The sequence below is a fragment of the Mesocricetus auratus genome, unplaced genomic scaffold, assembly GCF_017639785.1.
Source record: "Mesocricetus auratus isolate SY011 unplaced genomic scaffold, BCM_Maur_2.0 Super-Scaffold_100004, whole genome shotgun sequence".
NCBI classification, from domain to species: domain Eukaryota; kingdom Metazoa; phylum Chordata; class Mammalia; order Rodentia; family Cricetidae; genus Mesocricetus; species Mesocricetus auratus.
Window position 1 is genome coordinate 108,560,276 of NW_024429189.1, and position 23,100 is coordinate 108,583,375.

Below are 23,100 nucleotides of genomic sequence, written 5' to 3' on the forward strand. Positions count from 1 at the left end.
CAGCAGATCAAACTAAGAGCGAATGGGCTGGAGTTAACTCTTCATCCCTTGGTTTTCTCCTGAACATTCTGCGTTCATGGTAGAATCCCTTCTGGGTTCTCCAGAGCACCCCCAGGTAGAGCTAATCCAAGCCATCAGACTCTTGCTTCACTTTATTCTTGCTACAGTGTCACCTTAATTTACAAATACATTCTTCTTTTTGCACTAAGGACATTTTCTCCTCTCGGTGAAATACTTCTAACTCAACAATCTCTCCTTTTCATCAAGTACAAAAATCCAGACATCTGCTTGTGGTCCATATAGAAACCATATGTTCTAGGATTTTTAGTGTGGTTCTAACTAAAAAGGTTGTATCTTCTTATCAGACCACATAACATGATTTCTGAAAGGAGAAAAATAGCTTCTTCCTAAGAGTAAAGTACCATTCTGTAGGAAACTAGAAATGACTGTTGTCATACAAACATTTTGCCAGTTTTCCAGGAGGAAAATAAATGAAGACAGTATTTTAAAAAATTGTAATTGTTACTACTTTTCTTTAACCTCAAAATGTCTCTGTTGTCATATCATACCATTTTATAATTTCTACCTTGATTTTGAATTCCTTATTAAACAACTGTGCCCTAAGTGGTTTTGAAAATTAGCTCCTTATTGTGTGAACCTGCGTTATAGGAACAATCCAAAATAAGAATAGTCAAAAGTTCCCCCCAACAGCATGTTACTTAGTTCTTTCAGTAACTCTTTGAGGTAGAGCATGGTCAATGTCAGCTGCTGTAACACAAACATTCAAAAAATTGTTTTCTCATACAAGTAAAATCCTTAAAGATAAGTCATGTTCCTGGCGTTCATTAAGAGATTCAAATTAATTGAGGCTTATGGTTTTTAACCCACAGCCTCCCATCTTGAGTCTTGACAGACACCCATTCAACAGTGGAAAAGGAAGTTTTTATAGGCAGGTTTGATAATAGGACATGTATCTACACCTTAACCATCAGCCATAAGTCAGTTGCGGGAGACATATGGACCATGTAGCTATCCAGAGAGAGTTATTGAGTCTTCAAGTTTGTCCTTCCTATGAGGTTAGGCAAAGGGGCATGAATCTGTTGAGAACCTATCTGATATGTTTCAGAGATGGGTGGTGGTGCAGTCAGTCATTGCTCTACTACAAATGAGGCAACCAATGCTTGGTTCAGCTGAGAGGCCCAGGGCCACATTTGACTTGAAGGCTAAAGAATAGATTGAAAGAGCTTAGGATGAGATGTTACCTAATCTAGCATGGAAAGAAAATGATAAACCCTCATGTCCTCCTTCCCGTTTTTCCAGTGTTGCTTTCAAAGAGCATGGCACATTTCCAGTTTCTTGATCTATTTTAAAGCCAGTGATCTCCATCACTAAATGATCGTGTGTTTAGACGTTTGCCTATGTTGGGTTTTATAGCAGACTCATTATACCATTCCATTGTTTTTATTATTTGCATTGTTTTCTTATTCCAAAATTATATTTGAGTCACTTCCTCAGCAATGCCACATGTGACAAAGCCACAAGCCCTTCATGTAGGTTAATAAATGTGATTTGGGAAGAACTGGTACCATATAGATCCCTGGTGCATGGTATCCACTCACTATGTGACATATTTTGTTGTATGCTGTCATGTTCACACACTAATACATTGGACAGATAACTATTTTCAGCAAGTCTAAGGAAAGTATAAAGATTTGAACTCTATTTAAATCAGCTGATTTTATGTATGTCAAAGCTCATGATGACTTCTCTTATTTGAAATAAAATATGACAGTTCCTAAGGCATGGTGTTACCAGCCAATAAGATTATAACACACTCCTTGAATTCCTTTAATACCCTCATGCTACCTGAGAAGAAAATATGTCTGTCAATTGTTACTGGTAGCCAGTGTCTAGGCCAGGTGTTTGCAGGTGTGGGCATACTATCCAAAGAACTGAAAAGAAGGACTTACACAGATCACAAAGGTAGCAAAGGGTTTCCCTTAAGAATAAACCAAATAGGTTGCACAGGTCAGAAAGAGATGCATGGCTGCTAGAGAACAGCGGGTCACTTGGGAGAGAGTGAACTCCACAGCTCCGATTACTGCCTGAGGTTTCTGTACGAAGTCTATCACAAAGACAGTCTGGGCTCTAAAAGATACGGACTACTTGATAGTTTATACTTTGACTGATACATTATATGATATTTTCGTTTCCAGATATACATATCCTCATACATGATTTTAATTACATGTATGTCTGTATACACAGGCATGAAATGGTGAATATGGGAGTTTCTCTAAAAGTTGAAATGATACAGTTTGCCTTACTGTGTTTGCAACAAACCGATTCAGGCCAGACTGGCCTTTTTGTTTTTCAAGCCTAGGTACATTAGGAGTATATTTGAGTAGAATTTGTCTAAATGTGATTGTTGTTAAGGGTGATAAAACATACTGTAGCTTAGAGAGCAGTATATTCATAGCATGTGGAGGCCCATGGATGCTGCTGCTGAGTGCATTTTCAGGAGTGAGATGTGTGTGTGTGTGTCTGTGTGTGTCTGTGTGTGTGTGTGTTACATACATGTATACACAAGGCAGATAAGATGCCAGGTGCATTATTAGAAGAGGAGTATGCTCACAGTCAAGTAGAGTGCCAGAGCTTGCCTGCCTCACCAACAAAGCCCCTGTATCACTTCATAGCCCTCATTGCACTTTTTTTCAGGTGTCTTGTCCTTTTGCAACCTCCCCCAGCTATAACTGTGAGTTTGTAGGTCATGATTTTTGTTTTAGTTTGCTTTTTGTTTGTTTGCTTGCTTGCTTCCTTGATTTTGAAATAGAACCTGATATAGCCCAGGTTTGTTCTGTAATCACTATGCAATCTTGGATGACCCTAAAATTCTGATCCTCCTCCTCTTACCTCCATAGTTCGGGGGTTAGAGGTATGTGAGACCAAGCCTAGTTTATGTAGCTCTGGTTACAGGATCCAGGTCTTCAAAGATGCTAAGCAAACACTCTACCAACTGAGCCACATCTCTAACCTATTTTACAGATTAAGGTGTGGATGGAGCAATTTGCATTGCTGAGGATCAATCTCAGGACTCTATATGCACGTGTTAGGCAGTCTCTATTCAGCTCTATCTCTAACCCCCACCATCACAATAATTTCAACTTTATCAGGAGAAAGATAGTATCTATGTTGGCTCTCAGTTGATTCCTAGTGATTAGGACACAGTCTGGTCTACAAAAACCTACCAATTAAAATGTGTTTGTATGTTACAGTCACCAACAGATTTTCATTTGGCCTTAACTGTTAGTAAGATGTAATATAATTAAAAAGTACAGTTCTTGCCCTTCAAGAACTTTACAGTCTAGATGGAAAATATAGGAGTATGTGAGAAATGCCAAATAGCAACAATACCATCAGCTAATAATTAAGTAGCCCTCACTGTAAACTAGTTTCCAGTAAAAAAGCTCTATGTGCTCCACTCTCTTCATTATCATCTCTTATCTAACTACAATTACCATCCAAATTTAAAATAAAGCAAATGAACCCTGAAGCAATAGTGTAGTTAGTCTGATAGCACATAGCTAGGATATAAACTAGATAAAACCAACCATAGCATGGTTGATAAACGATGGGGATGAAACATGCTGAATTTCACTGAGAGGTTTTGAAGATGACTTCTGGCCTCAGTTGAACTGCAATGTAACTAGAAAAAGTGAGCCATGAGCTGGAATCTGAAAGATGCATGCAGAAGCTATTCTATCTGCAAGAAGAACATTTATGTACAGATGAAAGTAGGATGTCAAAGACCTATTTTAGGTGCAGTGGATAATAGGTACAATGGACAAACTTTTTTGACCTAAATGACAGATCCATCATCCAGTCAATTATCAGTCGCTGAGAAAAGTGCCATGACTATGGAGGTTTGTGAATATCAGACTTGAATATTTGGGTCAAGTCAACACAAAGTAAACATTTTCTCCCATTTTGTATCATTTGTATATAAGTAGTAGTTCAATATGTTCAGGGGAAAAAAACTATCTGGTAAGTACACACATTTTCAAGCCATTCCTGTAACTATTTGGAGAGGCTATCTACAAGCTGAAGTAAAATTTCTACTATCTGTGACATGACTGTTGACTGAGCTACAGTTCCCCATCCCTTGTACTCTGTCTAGCTGTGGTTAGCTCTTCCTTCTTACTCTCTGCTTGGCTGCATCCTTCTGTTGTTCTCACCTTTGGGTTGATTCGGGGCAATGTATTTCTCTCATTGTCCTGAGATGATTCCAGTAGATTCTTTCAATCAGATCTTTACCTTAAAGCTCTTCAAAGAAGACACTGGACATTGTCTTGGACACTAAGCAAAGAAAAGGTGGAAACTTTGGGAAAGGTAGACTTAGCATCTCTCCCACTATTCCCAATACAACAATAATCAGCTTCATCCTCTAATACAGTTATCCCTAATCCCATGGCTTTCTCTTAACAATACATGAAAATCTTGAGCCTAAAGGTTTTGTTGGTTCTATGAGGCTTTAACAGGAAATATAATAAATTAAGGTGTGATCACAAATGTGTTTGAGGATTATTCAGTCTTTATATGGTAGACTCAGGATTGACCTCATTTTTTTTCCATCAGTAGTAGAACATTAGATGCTGATGATTCAGAAGCTGACATTTCCTTTTGGAGAAGTATATTGGTATACTTCTCAACTAAAAATGGTACCAATGCTCTGCCTACATACCTCGGTGTGCTACCACAATTATTTTTTAAAATACTGAAATGCCCACATCATATTTAACAAAAAATGACTTACCTCTTCTTGCAAATGACTTTTCCTACCTTTTTCCTTCCCGTTATTTTTCATAAGATATAATTACATAATTTCCCTCTTCCCTTTGCTCTCTCAATGTATTCCCACATATGCCCCTTGTTCCCTCTTGGAATCATAACCTCTGATTTCTTTCATTGTTATTGTTACATTTATAAATATGACCTGCTCAGTCCTTTTAGTTTTATTTGTATGTGTATGATTTGGGGGACTGACCACTTGTACTTGATAATCACTTAGGGGCCTCATCCCTGGAACTCTCAGCAATACATGGTTGCCTGCAGTTCTTTGCCTATGGATGGATTCCTGAATGATTTCTGCAAACTGGTGTTTGCAGTTCTTCAGGTCTTATTGATCAACTGTAATTCCTGAGGTATCATGGGTGAATCTTTCTTGCTATCCTTAGGAGACACAATCTCAAAGCAGTTTTCCTGGTCCTCTGGATCTTACAATCTCCCCCTCTTTCTGTAGTGCTCCCTGAGCTTTTGGTACAATAGTCATGTTGTCAACATATAAGTTAGGACTGGTAACCTTATAGCCACCTGTTTTAGTCTTCTGAAATGGTTTCCTTTTGTGACAAAGAGAAGTTTCTTTGATGGGGGGTAAAAAGCTATGCTTATCTGTGAGCATAAGAAAAGGTATTATAATCAATTTAGGAATAATGCTGTTCAGTGAAGAGATAATAGTAGATTCTCCTGTAAGTATCATACCTCACTAGGCCTGTGTGGTTGGCTAGATGCTCAGTATCAGGCATGGTTTTTCTCCTGTTGAGTAGGCCTGGAGTCAAATTACATAGCTGTTGGTTACCACCAAGATATGAGTGCCACTATTTTATCCTTCTCACCATCTGAGTATGCCTGACATGAGCACAGGACTCCCTACCTCAGTGCAGGAAGCAAGACCATTTTTCCCTCCATTTATTTTTTTCTGTTCAAGAATTACATACATGCATAGAACGTATTGTGAACAAATCCACCCTCTTCCTCTATCCCACCATTTTTCCTCTAAACTTTAGTTCTTTTTTTTGACACCCAATGAGTTCACTTAGTGCTGTCTTCATGCCCCTGGGTTTAGAAGCATGTACTGAAACATAGGTAGCCTTTCATGCCCTACACCCCTGAAGAAAAATGCATCTTCCAGCAATCCTCAACTGCAAATAGCTCCTTAGCTAGAAATGGGACTTCATGATTACCTCCCCACTACCCTGTTCTTGGATTTTGTCCAGATTGATTTTGTCCAAGTCTTGTGAATGATTCACCATACTGTGTGAAGTCATGTGTGCAATTCTGGAAAATACTGATTATTTATAGTCATCTGCTACATCTGGCTTCTAGAATCTTTCTGCCTTCTCTTCTACCATGATCCCTGAGGCCTGGGGGAAGGGAGTATTGTATAGATATCTTATTTACAGCTAGACACTCTGCAGTCTCTTATCCCCTTCATATTGAACTCTATATTCATTGACAATTATTGAAAAAAGAAGCTTCTCTGATGTGGGTTGAGACATGTACTAATGTATGGATGTGACTATAAAACATAAAGAGTTTACTATTATGTCTACTTAGAAAACTAATAGACCCTAGGGCCTAATACCTCTCTATCCATAAGTTCTTTGACCAACAAAGGTACCAGGCATTGATTCCATATTGTGGAAGAACCTGTAATCTAATCAGGAAGTGTTGCTTATTAATAAAACCTTCATATGACTATTGTACCATTAGGAATGTCTTTCCAGGCCAGTCATTGTTACAACTCATAGGATTCACTGATTGATCAGACAGATTATTACTTTTTCTCCTCTGATAGACTTCATGGCATCTTCCAATTCTATTAAAGCTAGCCAGTAAGAATTAAGCTTCCAAGTCAGTAACACTTTGTTTCTCTACAATGTATGAATAATGTATTTGGTCGCTTCTACAATAGGGTCTTATCATCAAGTTCAGTCTAGAGGGTATCCAAGATTAATGGCAATAGGATATAATGTTTGAAAGTTCTATGTGAATCCACTAATAATTCCCAAAAGAGGAAACCCAGTTCTGGCATGGGGTTTTTATTTGATAGCTTGTAGTATCTAGAAGGGGTACTGTCCCTTATTATAGGGTAACTCCACTAAAACTGTTCTTATGTATGTATGAATTTTAGGAAGTGTCTCTAGTAGAAGGCCTCCAATTGGCTTTGCCAAGGTCTTTAGTGTTAGCTATCACTCGCCATGTTTTCCCTTCTACCCTACCCCAGAATCTATCTCTGTAAGGAGTGAGCATGTGTTATTTAAGTCAGTAAGTCTGTGAAAGATGAAGCAGAGTGGCACAGCCAATCACTGCATTTTCTAGTGCTGGGACTGAACCTGAGGCCTTATATTTTTGAGGACAGGCACTCTACCACTGAAATATATCTCCAACCTCTAGTGTTTAGTACATTTTTCTCAGTTTATTTGGAAAATATTATCCTCATCATACAAATATTTCTATATACCCATTTCCTAAGGATCACCTGACTGTTATCTACAACAATACTCATATTTGAAGATAAAATTTAGTGAAGTTTTCATATTCTACATGAGCAGCCTGCTCCACTCTTTAACTTTCTGTTAGTTTTTGGTCTGACACAAGTTTACTGAATGTTCTATATTTTGAAATGAGTATAAAAGTGGAATTTAGAGGATGGATCTAAAAGAATGCCAATGTCTTAAAATAATATTTGTAAACAGCACTTTAGAATAACTTAAAGTACCTATATATGCACACTTAGATAATAAATGTAAAATTAGGTAATATACTTGCAAGAGTCACATATTCAAGTTATATAAAAGTGATGTATGCTGTGGTTAAGTCGTGATCAAAGAATTGGGGAGTAAAGATGATACTTTGTTATCCCATCATTCAGAAGTCAGGAGTTTGTGAAGCAGTTCTCACAATAGACTATGTGACTTTATCTACCAGTCATCCATTCAGAGAGCTTATTAATTCCTAATAATCTATGATTATTCCTCCCCTGTCATGGGACTCTCTTGTGCCAAGAATCTTTATAGGCTATAATCCAAACTGTACATATCTTTCCAGAACCTATCCTTCATTATTATCTGCAGCCCAACTGTCGGGGTAATATGGTACAGCATATGACAACCTCTCCTCCATTTTCTCTGATAGGTGCAAGGCTCTGTTCTCTATATTATCATAATATAATAGAACAGCTCAGTCAATAAAAGAAGGTAAAAATTCAGTTTTGGCACCAAACCTTAGGAGAAATATTGGGGAATATCTAGGCCTTTGGGTTGGGTTCCCACAAAATTAATCTTAAGATATACAGTGTATACTTAATGGTGGTACCAGAAGCACAGATGAGGCTTGGGGAAATGGAACAGAAAAGAAAATATTTCCAGTGGACTGTATTCACAAGCAAGGTGCTGCTGAAGAGATCTAAGGAAGCATTAAGCTAAGAAAGGTATGGGATAGATTTAAAAATATGTTCTGAGGGAGTGAGAAAAAAATCAGTCTTACCCCCTGGTTCCTTTAGGATCAACAATCAGACGTTTAACCCTGGACACTCCTGGTCTATCCAGAGTGCACTCACAATCAGTCTTAGAAAGCTTGTGTATTAGAACTAACTGGCACAATCTTGAGAGTAGTCCAGAAAGATTGGAGTAGGGAGACATAGGATTAGTGGGACAAGGCTGATTCTATCCTGTCTACTATATCTCTAGAGATTTCAGAAGTAGTAAGGAGCATGAAGAAGTGAAGCAGATCAACTCCAGCTTTAGATCTTTGCTGCTACTATTCTCCTACTAGGATTATATAAAAGCAGTCAAAAGTTGGTGTCTTAATTAGGGGTTCTATTGCTAAAAAGACATGCCATGACAATGGCAACTCCAATAAAAGAAAACATTTAATGAGGGTGGCTTACAGTTCCAGAAATTTAGTCCATTATTATCATGGTGGGACATATTTTACATATTGATGCTGTTAAAGGAGCTGAGAGTCCTATATCTTGATCCACAGACAACAGGAAGTAAATTCAGTGTCACAGTTAGCCTGATCAAAGGAGTCCTCCAAACTCATCCCCACAGTCACACATTTCCTTCAACAAGGTCATATCCACTCTAACAAAGTCATATCTCCTAACAGTGCCTTTCCTTTTGGTAGTCACTGTAACATGTATTCTTTCCCACCAGCTACCTGGATCCCGCTGCTGTCTCTGCCCCCAAATAACACACAAGACACTATATAAATTATGAAGCTGTTGGTTGTCTGCTATGGTTTCTTAATGGCTAGCTCTGACTTAATCATTAGACCATAATTACTAATATATTTTTATAAGGTCTTATGTTGCCAAGGACGCAGCCTCATGTGTCCTCTCTTCCTGGGATCTCATGGTGACCCTCTTCTCTTGACTATTTTACCAGCATCTTCCTCAACTCCTACTCACATCTGTCTTGATTCCCTATTGACCAACAGTGCTTTATTTATCAACCAATAGGACAACATATAAACAAAAGGAATTCCCCCATCAGGTCATTTTCTTTCAAACTGCAACAACTGGATTCAGTTTAAGTATACAATAACAGAGGCAAAAGTAAAACAACTGTGCTCAAGTCCATTGAATAAACTACTCTAAAGTAATCCATATGGTAGATAAAAAAGAAAAGAAAAAACAAGCACATTAGAAAATGGAAGCCCACCAGTCCATCAATTTCCATTCTTTGATCAGTTGGATAGGTTTTGTGGGCCCTTCCCTATGTGAAGAACAAATCCATGAACACAAAAAGATGTCCAACTCTTGAAAAGTCACATAGAATTAACAATTCCCACAAAGAGCTCATATTCTCTCTCTCTCTCTCTCTCTCTCTCTCTCTCTCTCTCTCTCTCTCTCTCTCTCTCTGGGTTTCAAAACCAACTTTCTCTGTGTCACAGTTCTGGTTGTCCTGGACGTTGCCTAGACCAGGCTGGCCTTGAACTCATAGACATTCACCTGCCTATGTCTCCTAAGTGCTAGCCTTAAAGACATGTACCTCCATCACCTGACCCATATTCTTACTGTAGTTTCCAAACACCACTTTACTAATTTTGTGAGGAGAGATGAGTTGGTATCCAACAGGTTGGTCTATGAGTTAGTCTTTGAAAATCCTACAAAATCTTTGTTTATGAACAGCATCTCCACTTGCCTTTTAAATGTCTTATGGAAACAACAGGAGAATGAAGTTAACACATTTGTGAATATGGACACAGATTCTATTGACTTAATTTCTCATTAAAATGAAACAACTGATAACTACTGACACACTGCTAGCCTGTGACTCCTCAAATCTCACTATAAAAGCCATGATCATTCTACTAGGTACAGGATCCTCTCAGCACTAAAATCACAATAACATTTTATTATGTAATAAATATCAAAGTGTAAATAAATTCCTTCTACTCTCTCACATTTGTAGATGAAATTCTTTCTTAATTGGCAAGAAGATTTATGCCTTTATAGTTTACAACATGAAGTTCTGAAATGTGCTCCTGTGGTCAGGTTTCAATGAGTAGAACAGATACCTGAGGTAATCAACTTAGTAAGAGAAATGGTTTTTGTTTTCAGTAGTCCCTGATCAGTTGGCATCATTGATTTTGAACCTGTAGTGAGGCAATCTATCATTTGGGGAGTATGTGGTAAAGGAAGACTGTTCACCAGTTTTAAAAGTGAGAAAGGGAAATATCAGGGTCTCATAATTCCCCTTTAGAGTACACTCCCAATGACCTGAAACATCACCTCACTCCCTAGAAGGTTCCAGTATTTACCAATAATGTCAAGATGGGGACCAAGTCATTCTCAATCTAAACCATAACATATATCTCTTTAGCAGTATGACCATGTCAAGGAAATCATAAACTCAGACAACATTTTTGTTTTTGTTTTTAAATCTACCCTTTTAGCATTTTAAAAAAAGGTTGTATTTAAATTAGAAACAAGCTTGCTTCACATGTCAATCCAAGATCCCTCTTGCTCCCCTCTGCCCCCACACCTCCACCCCTCCCAGGCTCCCACCCAATCCCCACTCTGTTCTCCAGGGAGGATGAGGCCCTCCATGGGGGATCTCCAGAGTCTGTCATTTCATTCAGGGCAGGGCCTAGATCTTCCCCCAAGAGTCCAGACTGAGAGAGCATACCCTCATTGTGGGATGGGCACCCAAATTCCATTTTATGCCAGGGATAAATATTGATTTACTTCCCAAGGTCCCATAGTTTGTCTAGGCCTCGTCACTGACACCCACATTCAGGGAGTCTGGATCAGTTCCATGCTGGCCTTTCAGCCATCAGTCTGGAGTCCAAGATCTCCCGCTTGTTCAGGTCACCTGTTTCTGTGGGTTTTACCGGCCCAGTCTTGACCTCTTTGCTCATTATTCCTCCCTCTTTGATACTGGGTTCTAGTTCAGTTCATTGTTTAGCTGTGATTCTTGGCCTCTGCTTCCATAAATCACTGAATGAAGGATCTAGGATGGCATATAAGGTAGTTGTCAAAACTCATTATCAGGGTGGAACATTTAAGGTAATCTCTCCACTATTGATTAGCTTGCCAATTGGTGTTTTCCTTGTAGATCTCTGGAAATCTCACTAGTGCCAGATCTCTCCTCAAACCTATAATGACTTCCTCTATTATGGTATCTCTCATCATCCTCTCTTCTATTCTTCCCCTGACTCAACCTTCCTACTCCCCCATGTCCTCCTCTCACCTCCTCTTCTCACCATCTCTTTTCCCCAGCTACCTCTCCCTCCCCACCATGCTCCGAATCTGCTCAGGAGATCTTGACTCATTCCCCTTTTCTGGGTTACCATGCATGTCTCTCTTAGGGTCCTCCCTGTTTCCCAGACTCTCTGGATTGTAGGCTGGCACTCCCCTGATCCATGTCTAAAATCCTTATATGAGTGAGTACATACCATGTGTTTCTTTTTGTGACTAGGTTACATCACTTAGGATGGTTTCTTCTAGTACTGTCCATTTGCCTGCAAATTTCAATATTCCATTGTTTTTTCCACTGAGTAGTACTCCATTATGTAAATGTACCACATTTTCTCTACTCTTTGGTTGAGGGGCATCTTGGTTGCTTCCAGGTTCTGGCTATTACAAATAATGTTGCTATCAACATAGTGGAACAGACGTCCTTGCTGTATGTATGTGCATCTTTGGGTATATGCCTAAGAGTGGAATTGCTGGGTCTTGTGGTAGATAGATTCCTGAGGATTCTCCAAACTGATTTCCAAAGTGACTGTATGAGTTGGCACTCCCACCAGAAGTGGAGGAGTGTTCCCCTCTCTCCATATCCTCTCCAGTATAAATTGTCATTGGTGTTTTAGATTTTAGCCATTCTGACAGGAGTAAGATGGTATCTCAGAGTTGTTTTGACTTGCATTTCCCTGATCACTAAGGATGTTAAGCACTTTCTCAAGCGTCTCTCAGCCATTTTAAACTCCTCTATTGAGAATTCTCTATTTAATTCTGTGCCCCACTTTTTAATTAGATCCTTTGGTATTTTGGAGACTTGCTTCTTGAGTTCTTTGTAAATTTTGGAGATCAGCCTGCTGTCAGATCTAGGATTAGTGAATATCTTTTCCCATTCTGTGGGCTTCTTTTTTGTCCTGTTGATTGTGTCCTTTGCCTTACAGAAGCTTCTCGGTTTCAGGAGGTCCCATTTATTAATTGACGATCTCAGCATCTGTGCCACTAGTGTTATCTTCAGGAAGCTGTCCCCTGTACCAATTTGTTCAAGGGTACCTCCCACTTTCTCATCTAAGAGGCTCAGTGTGACTGGATTTATGTTGAGGTCTTTGATCCATTTGGACTTAAGATTTGTGCATGGTGATAGACAAGGATGTATCTGCAGTCTTCTACATGCCAATATCCAGTTATGCCAGCACCATTTGTTGAAGATGCTTTCTTTTTTCCATTGTATAATTTTAGCTTCTTTGTCAAAGATCAGATGTTCATACATGTATGGGTTAATATCGAGGTGTTCAATCGATTTTATTGGTCTACCCGACTATTTTCTGTGCCAATACCAGGCTGTTTTCAGGACTACAGCTCTATAATAGAGCTTGAAGTCAAGGATGGTGATGCCTCCGGATATTGCTTTGTTGACCAGGGTTGTTTTGGCTGTCCTTGGTCTTTTGTTTTTCCATATAAAGTTGAGAATTGTTTTTTCAAGGTCTGTGAAGAATTGTGCTGGGATTTTAATGGGGATTGCATTTAATCTGTAGATTGCTTTGGGCAAGATTGCCATTTTTACTATGATGATCTTACCTATCCAAGAGCATGGGAGATCTTTTCATTTTCTGGTGTCTTCTTTAATTTTTTTCTTTAAAGTCTTAAAGTTCTTGTGATAGAGGTCTTTCATTTGTTTGCTTATCATTACCCCAAGGTATTTTATGTTGTTTGTGGCAATTGTAAAGGGTGATGTTTCTCTGATTTCTTTCTCAGCCCTTTTATCATCTGTATGTAGCAGGGTTATTGATTTTCTTGAGCTGCTCTTGTATCCTGCAACTTTGCTGAAGGTATTTATCAGCTGTAGGAGTTCCAGCATAGTTTTTCAAATTTCTTATGTAAACTATCATGTCATCTGCAAATAGTGAAAGTTTGACTTCTTCCTTTCCAATTTGTATCCCCTTGATCTCCCTTTTTTATTTTATTGCTCTAGCTAGAACTTCAAGTACAATATTGAAGAGGTACGGAGAGAGTAGACAGTCTTGTCTTTTTCCTGATTTTAGAGGAATCACGTTGAGTTTCTGTCCATTTATTTTGATGTTGGCTGTTGGTTTGTTGTATATAGCTTTTATTATATTTAGGTATGTTCCTGTTATCCCAGATCCCTCCAAGTCCTTTTTCATGAAGGGGTTTTGCATTTTGTCAAAGGCTTTTTCAGCATCTAGTAAGATGATCATGTGATTTTTGTTTCTTGGCTTGTTTATATGGTGGATTACATTGATGGATTTTTATATGTTGAACCATCCCTGCATCCCTGGGATGAAACCTACTTGATCTTGGTGGAAGATTTTTTTCTGATGGGTTCTTGGATCCAATTTGTCAGTATTTTATTGAGTATTTTTGTATCATTGTTCATGAGGGAAAATGGTCTGAAGTTCTATTTCTTAGTTGTGTCTTTATGTGGCTTGGGTATCAAGGTAATTGTAACCCCTGCAAAAAGAGTTTTGCAAAGACCCTTCTGCTTCTATTGCATGGGATACATTGAGGAGAATTGGTATAAGCTGTTCTTTGAATTTCTGGTAGAATTCTGCTCTGAGGCCATCTGGACCAGGGCTTTTTTTGTTATCGTTGGGAGATTTTGATGACTGCTTCTATTTCCTTAGGGGTTATAGGTCTATTTAAATTACTTATCTCTTCTTGATTTAATTTTGGCAAGTGATAGTTATCCAGAAAATTGTACATTTCCTTTAAATTTTAGAATTTTCTGGAGTACAGATTTTCAAAGTACGACCTGATGATTCTCTGGATTTCCTCAGACTTCATTGTTATATCCCTCTTTTCATTTCTGATTTTGTTAATTTGCATGTTCACACTCTGTCATTTGGTAAGTTTTGATACAGTTTTGCCTATCTTACTGATTTTCTCAAAGAATCAATTTTTCGTTACATTGATTCTTTGAATTGTTTTCCTAGTTTCTACATTATTGATTTCAGCCCTCAATTTGATTTTTTTCCTGGTGTCTACTCATCCAGGTTGATTTTTCTTCTTTTTTTCTAGAGCTTTCAGTTGTGCTGTTAATTCTCTAGTGTGCATATTCTCCAGTTTCTTCATATGGGCACTTAGTGCTATGAACTTTCCTCTTAGCACTGCTATCAAAGTGTCCCATAAATTTATGTATGTTGTGTCTTTATTCTTATCGAATTATAGGAAGTCTTTAATTTCTTTTTTTATATCTTCTTTGACCCAGGAATGGTGTAATTGCATATTATTCAGTTTCTATGAGTTTTTATGGTTTCTGCAATTTGTGTTGTTGTTGAATTCTAGCTTTAAAGTATGGTGGTCTGATAAGATATATAGAGTTATTCTAATATTTTTGTACCTGTTGAAGTTTGCTAGGTTGCCAAGTATGTGGTCAAATTTTGAGAATGTTCCATGTGGAGTCGAGAAGAAACTATATTCTTTTGTGTTTGTATTGGATATTCTGTAAAACACAATTGGGTTGTAACTTCTATTAGTTCCTTTGTTCCTTTGTTAAGTTTCTGTCTGGTAGTCCTGTCTAGTGTTGAGAGTGCAGTGTTGAAGTTTCCCACTGTAAGTATGTGAGGTTTTATGTGTGGTTTGAGTTTTAGTAATGTTTGTTTTACAAACGTAGATGCCCTCTTAGCATTTTTAAAAATTGTTGACTCCTAGCCGGGCATTGGTGGCACATGCCTTTAATCCCAGCACTCGGGAGGCAGAGGCAGGTGGAACTCTGTGAGTTCAAGGCCAGCCTGGTCTACAGGAGCTAGTTCTAGGACAGCCTCTAAAGCCACAGAGAAACCCTGTCTCAAAAAAAAACAAAAAATTAAAAATTAAAAAATAGTTGACTCCCTTAACTAGGTGTTAAAGAAATAGAAGAAATATGTTACACATGTGAAAACTTACTTTTCTTGTCATTATTCACAATCATCAGGTTAATTATTTCTTTAGTATTTATATTTTGTTAGGCACTATAAGTATTCTAAAGATAAAGTATTTGAGAGGATATTCATAGATTATATATACATGGATTGTCAGTCTTTTGGTTTTGGTGTTGTTTGGGCCTGGGAACAAAAACTCTTTTGCAGATACCAAGGAGCAATAATATATAATATTCTGTTGTTGACTTTAACTGCCATGCCATGGAACAGACTCATAAAGTCAACATAGTGCTTCACAGAATTCCAACTCTATTCACATTGAGAGCCTTGGTTACATCTCATACCTGAGACCTGGCCAGATTTGCTTTTCAAGAATGTCAAGAAGGACTGTAGTGTGATACCTTGCAAGGTGAAGAAAGTTAAGGTCAGAAAAAATAAGGTCAAGGATGCTGAAACAAGCAGATCACAGACAAACAAAAATAGCAGCAGATTTTCCTTTGTTTACATTGCCAAAGGGGAAAAATTAACTTGATGGAAAGGGTAATTAGGCATTTCTTTTCCATTGTGATCCTTCTCAGCTTTCTATCCAGCTGTTCTGTTCTGCATTGTGATGGTTCTTAATCCAGATGCTCATTTAAGAAGGAGAGTGTGGCCCTGGTGCCATCCTACAGTGTTTATCACTATTGACCCTAATTTTATTAGTAATGAAGGTGGATGAAGGCAGTACTAGAATGTTCAAGTAGAGATATTGTCTGAACAATAATTTGATTAAACTCACAGAATAGCATTGTAAAGTAACTTCAAAAGATTATATAGGTCAGCACACTCCATTTCTTTGTTCAGAAACCGATAGTTTGTAAGGTGAACAGATTTCCATAGAGCCATAAAACTTATAATGCTAAGTCTAGAATCATAGTCTTCTGTTAGTATTTATGAATCATAATTATTGATTTTCTAACTTGCTTAAATTTTCAATAGCAACTTACAGACGATTTCTGTTCCAATGAAGGCATGCTCAAACTGTTTTAAATAGGTTCCCTGGTATTTGGAATGTGTGTCCTGATAGGCACTGAATTAGTTGTGTATGACAATAGTTTTCTAGCATGCCTCAAAAGCTATTAGAGCCTGAATTCCAAATCTCTAGGAATTATTAGCCACCTCTTAATGGGAGTTAACGAGAGCATAATGAAGACAAATTACCAGCCATAGCTCATTTGGGCCTCCAGATACCTGGGGTCATGTCCTGTCTTAGAATCTGGACACATTTCAGGTAAATATAGTTCATCCTTGTGTATCTAGACTCACAGGGACCAGCCACTGCCAGTGCCTCCATAGTTGAAATCTGAACGGATGGATAAGGTTATGTGTACACTTCCTACATAAAAAACTAACTGTTTCCATATCCTTGAAAACACAAACAACCCCATAGAATCTAGTTCACTATGAACAAGCACCCTGTTGAAATGGAGAGCAAATAACCTTCTTCCTAATTGCACCATTTGATAATAAGAGGAAATTCCAATGAATTGGCCAGGCTAAATGCTTGGCTTGATCAAATCAACTCAATTTAGAAGAATCAAAGAAAAAAAAAAGGCCAGGCTATTGTTTCCGTGTTACTTTTGCATCAAGTTCTAGTTCTCCTGAGTAGAAATTTACACACTTATGTCCATCATTTGTTTTACAAACCTATTAAAGTTTCTACAACCAAATAATGGCCTGCCATCAGTTTAATGGTAGTTCAGGGCTCCTAATCTTACTAGAAGCAGCTTGTAGACTTCCTGTCTTTTGTCTTCAGAGACAGTTAATCATCTGTTGTCTTATACTAAAGTTCTGGGAAGGAAAAGTGCAGGTAATGAGGGACAATTGTATATCATATATTGTTATTAACTGTTGTCATTATGCAATACAGATAGATTCTTTAACATATTTCCAAAGCTGTTTACATTCTTAGCTGTGGTTCACCTCTGTGGTCAGATTTTGTTGTTGTTGTTGTTGTTTTTTAATGATGTGAAAATAGCTTTTAGTGAGATGCCTTGAAAGGTTATCTTGGCACAAATTTGTTTTGTTTTTGTTTACACACACACACACACACACACACACACACACACACACACACTTTTCCCCCAACTGGGTTATCTTCTGCATGTACTAGATATGTATCTCAGGTTTTTCTTTAGTTTCTTAAAAAAATATAGTCCTGAAAATCTTTTGTAAAGCCACAGCATTATCAACAATAGAGTATGGATGTCTGTAGGTATTCTTAATCCTTCTGGTGTCATGCATCCACAAATTCTCTCCTTCAGAGAAGATGAACATACACCTGTCCTTTAGTGTATCTTTCTGAGAGGGTTTATGGGTTTGTAGTGTAGATCCAGGGACCTTCAGGTTAAGAATATTTTTCCTGAGAGGATGTCATGTCAAAAATAAGTACTTACAAGAATTGATAATTCAGATAACTTTAGGAAAATTCAAAACTCAAAATACTATGAAAATTCATCATTTTTTGTCACAGCTTAACCCACCCTGGTTTATTCCACATAGCAATATGCAATGGTAGTAAATGACTACTTCTTAATTTTTCTCTTTTATGGGATTTCTCATTTTCCTTAATCAATTTTAAATATTCTTTTAAATCTTTTTTAACTTTTTAAATAAGATTTTTTTGGGAAAAAAACCCATGAAAGTACTTTTTAGAATTCTTATTAATCTTAAAAGCATATCTATGTATAGAGCTTTGGATTAAATATTTGATTTAATATTTTCATTTGAAAAAATTCTTAAATATGACATTGAACTTACAGTTTTTGAAAGTCAGAATATCTATATAAATTTAATTCCAGTTTTTGCTATTTAAAAAAATTGAATGAATCTGAGATTTGGCTGATAACTATATTTAACATTACCAAATGATAAGTTCTAGAATTAGTAAAAAAATGCAACTTTCAGGTGCCAACTGAGCTCAGTGTATACTGGTCGATTTTCCAAGGTGATTCAAGAATTTGCAGAGGCATAATAAGCTCTCTAGTTACCATGTGCAATGCTTCCTAGCTGGTTAGATTGCTATCTAGTTACCATATGCAATACTTCCTAACCTGGTTAGATGGCTCTCTAGTTACCATATGCAATGTTTCCTAGCCTGGTTAGATTGCTATCTAGTTACCATATGCAATACTTCCTAACCTGGTTAGATAGCTCTCTAGTTACCATATGCAATGTTTCCTAGCCTGGTTAGACGGTTTTCTAGTTACCATATGCAATGCTTCCTAGCTGGTTAGATTGCTGTCTAGTTACCATATGCAATACTTCCTAACCTGGTTAGATGGCTCTCTAGTTACTATATGCAATGTTTCCTAGCCTGGATGGATGACGCTCTAGTTACCATATGCAATGCTTCCTAGCTGGTTAGATGGTTTTCTAGTTACCATATGCAGTGATTCTTAGCCTGTTTATAGCTATTGTAGATTTTCACAAAATGAAGTAGCTTCTAAACAAAAATATATTTCTTGTGGTTCTGGAGGTTGGAAAGTCTAAGATAAAGTGGTTGACTGAATTCACTACTTGCTGGTGCCTACTCTCTAGTCTACAGATAGAGCCTTTGTTCTATCTCTTCCCATGTTGGGAGAGATATGTCTCTCAGTCGTCTTTTATAAAGACACCCGCTTTACCACCATGGGCCAGCTACCTGAGCCAGGCCTTCTCTCCATCTCTTATAAGTTTGGAGGCGGGATACAACATGAAGACCACAATAACTAGATATATGTTCTCTCTCTCTCTCTCTCTCTCTCTCTCTCTCTCTCTCTCTCTCTCGTCTCTCTCTCTGTCTGCCTGTCTCTCTCTGTCTCTCTGTCTCTCTGTCTCTCTCTCTCTCTGAAAGATACTTTTATATACATATAAAACATGTCATCCATTGTCTACTCAAGCAGAAAAGCTGCACTATCACTTAAAGCCCATAAGTATGATGTGATAAGATCCATCATTTAAAACAAACAGGATCAAGCCCAATGTAGCTAGTTTGTGAGGTTGGAAATTCAAGCAATGTTTTAAAAGAGTAACTCCCATAGTGATAGTCTTTCATCACTATGTGGCTTTCTGTGAATGCTGTCCTGGTCTTAGAAGTCTTCTCCTGCTTTATGGAGATAAGTTTCACATCTGAATAAGAGCACACTTAATAATGGTTCTTGTTAATATGAAATCCTTATTATCACCTGAAATATGCTTTGGTATGCATATATATATATTTATGTGTATATATATATATATCAATATACTCAAATAACATATCCCTAAGTTGTATTTTCTTTCACATACTTCATACCTAAAATCATAATATGCCTAAGGATTTATAATGTGCTGTACTTTATTTGGTAGCATCAAATAATTGATCGATTAATGATTTGTTGTACCCTGGAACCACTTACATAAACTCTATAGATTATGTGAGACAGTGTAGAGTTTGTAATCTCAGAAGTTGCTTCAGTAATTTTAAATCAATGCCGTAAACAGGTCAAAATTAAAGTAAAATGTAATGTGCTTAACAATGCAAAAACAGCCGGGCAGTGGTGGCACACGCCTTTAATCCCAGCACTCAGGAGGCAGAGGCAGGCGGATCTCTGTGAGTTCGAGGCCGGGCTGGACCGATAAGCCTCCAAAACAATACAGAGAAACCCTGTCTCGTAAAAACAAAAAACAAAAAACAAAAAAACAATGCAAAAACAAGGAAGCATGGCTCTGTCTCAACACAGATTTGTTTAGAAACTTAGTATTTCACATACTTTTTAAAGTATCATCACATATCATTATCTTGTTTTCAATCGTAAAAATCATCCACAGCAGCAAGGTTACACAAAGATGGGTGACAGTTTGTTTTGGTCCTGAAAGAATAGGTTTGTAACTCCTGACTTATAAGAAGATATAATATAGTTATAGTTTTGAGTAGTAACACATGCCTATGATCCTAGCACCAGTGAGGCTAAAGCAGGAGGATTGACAACTCAGACCTGCCTTGACCACATGGCTAAAGCTTGTTTCCAAACAAAAAATAAACCAGGCAGTGGTAGTGCACAACTTGAATCCCAGCACTTAGAAGGCAAAAGCAGGAAGGTGATCTCTATGAGTTGGAGGTCAGCCTCATCTACAGAGCTAGTTCTAGGACAGCCAGGACTGTACAGAGAAACCCTGTCTTGAAAAATGTAACAAATCAAGAAATAAAATGGAAAAGAAAAGCATTCTCAGCACCACTTTTGTAAATTCTTTTTGGCTTTGGTACAGTCAAGACTGTCCTGCAACTCACTCACAGCTATTCCCCAGCTTCTAGAGGGTCAGAGTTTCAGGCCTTAACCACCACACATGGCTTATAAAATCCTCCATGGAAGTTGTGAACTGGGATCATGTTAGACTGCAGAGGAACGGTTCCTGGTACAAGTATAAGATGAAAAATTTTTTGCTGTAGTAGGCACCCCAGCAACCCCCATGAGTACATCAAAGAGACTAAGGACTTCAACGAGCACTAAGGACACAGATAGGCTGTAAATGAGTCTCAGCTAGCCAATGTATTTGTTTTCTATGGACCACAATACCCAAAGCACTCAGCAGTGCAGTGTTGTGGAGGGATATGTGTGTCTCACAAGGCAGATCTGGAAAGTGCTGATGGATCCCCATGTCAGACTACTCTCAACGCTAACCTTCACTTTGCTCTCATGCTTCCTTGATAATGGTTCACTCACTGTTGAATGTGGTGAATAAAATCAGAAGAACACACATGTGAACACATACACATGCACATACATACACACACGAATGTGCTGTACATTTTTCAGGGTTACAAAACCTGGTAAATTCTAGTGATTAATTTTTCCAATGACTTTCATATACTTTATATAAATCATTCTATTATAAGCTTATGAGCTCAAAACAAATCATCATTTAGGACATTCCTTAGCTGGGTGTGGAAGCACCCCTGTAATCTTATTCCTCATGAGGTAGAGGCAGAAGATCTCAGGTTCCTGACCTGACTGGGTTCCATAACAAAAAATGAACTAAAAAACACCAACAACAAATAAATAAACTATAGACATTTGGGGGAAATATTTTGTACAATAGGTAGTTACTATTCTGTATAAATTAACACACTTTAAATATACATGAATCTCAGATAGTCAGTCTTCCAATGTTAATGTTGGGGAAAATGAGAGTTGTGTGAAATTACTCACCAAGTTATAACATTTTCTATAAACTAAAAAAAAAACTCTTCCTTATGCTGACACAAATGGTTTCTTTAACCATTGTTTATTCTTGGTATTAATGTAGAAAAACACATTTGAAGGGTTTCTCTTCAATCTGGTCAATGTTAGCTCCAACATTAAGAAGTGTATTTTAACGGGAGTTGGTTTTACCATTTTGACATGCATGATATAACAGTTTGGAGAAATGTGTCTATGCTCAATTTTGCTTCCAATTTTTTACTTTTAAACTTATTGTTAGACCCAGAAAGAACTGGGAGGCACTGAAGATGATTAAGCACTTGCCTTGGGGAATTATTTGCAGTTAATTAAAGCTGCACACTCCAGTGTATACTTGATTCACTGGTTATTAAAGCTGAATCATATGATAACTACCTAGGCTTCTCACTTGTCCATCAAATGTTGCTTGTGGCAGGATGAAGAAATATGCTTTCTCATAATAATTGAAAAACATGATGTTTGAAGCTATCTTCCAGTTTTGAGAAGCATGGGAGGATGGAAGAGAGGGAGACAGGGAAGGGAAGCAAACAAACAAACAAAATTATATTTAAGAGTCTATCTGACTTTGCTGTCAAGGCCTTGGAATTCAGCTTAAAGATACAAACCCAGAAAATCCGTAGGAATTAAGGTACAGGTTTGATGGCTCCAGGTTTCTCCCTAGCTGAATATTGACAAGATCAGCCAGTAATATTTAGGTATCTTGAATTTTGTCCCATTGGGCTATGTAAGAAAGGTATACTAGATTGCAAGCTTCATGAAGGCAAACATCTATTCCCTGTAACATATAGTTAGCATTCAACATATACTTGTAAAACGAGTGAAAGGCCTACTTTCTATAGGCTCTTTTCAATGTCTTTTTTCAAGATCCTCCAGACAGGGTTCAACATTTATCATTCTGGACTGGCAGGAATTCTTTACTACAGAATACTTTGAGCTGTGTCATTTGTTCTATAGCCTAAGTTGTAACAATAAAACTGAGCATGTAGGGACTGGCAAGAAGGTCCATAAAGAAAAGGTGCCTGTCATGAAGCCTGATGACCTGAGTTCAATTCCTGAGACCCACAGAGTAGGAGAGAGACGATTAATACAAGTTGTCCATTGATCTCTACATGTATGCCCTAGTACTCTTCATATGTGTGTATGAACACACAGAGAGAAGTAAAATGTAATCAACAATATTTTTAAGTAACCATGTGTTGATTCCATATTTAAAAGGGTACTTAGAGAGAGAGAACCACTTTGTATAGAACAGAAATTCTTTATCCCTTCCTTGCTCTTACCAACTGCTTTCGGCCATTGGGGTGACCTTGATGACTGGGGTCTCCCTTTTTCTCATAATCTATTGGCCACCAGGCTATGAGGACAAAAGGAGCAGAGGTGGTTGGCAGGGCTTGGCTGGTTATGGGTACGATGGAAATAACCTTCCAGGAGTCATCTTCAGAGAGACAGATCAACTTTA

General features: G+C 37.8%; 1 protein-coding gene across 2 annotated transcripts in view; it reads left to right on the forward strand.

Moving 5' to 3' along the window:
• Macrod2 (mono-ADP ribosylhydrolase 2) overlaps positions 1 to 23,100 on the forward strand; it is a 1,968,454-nt gene that overhangs the window by 1,845,330 nt on the left and 100,024 nt on the right. The gene's annotated exons all lie outside the window — the stretch shown is intronic.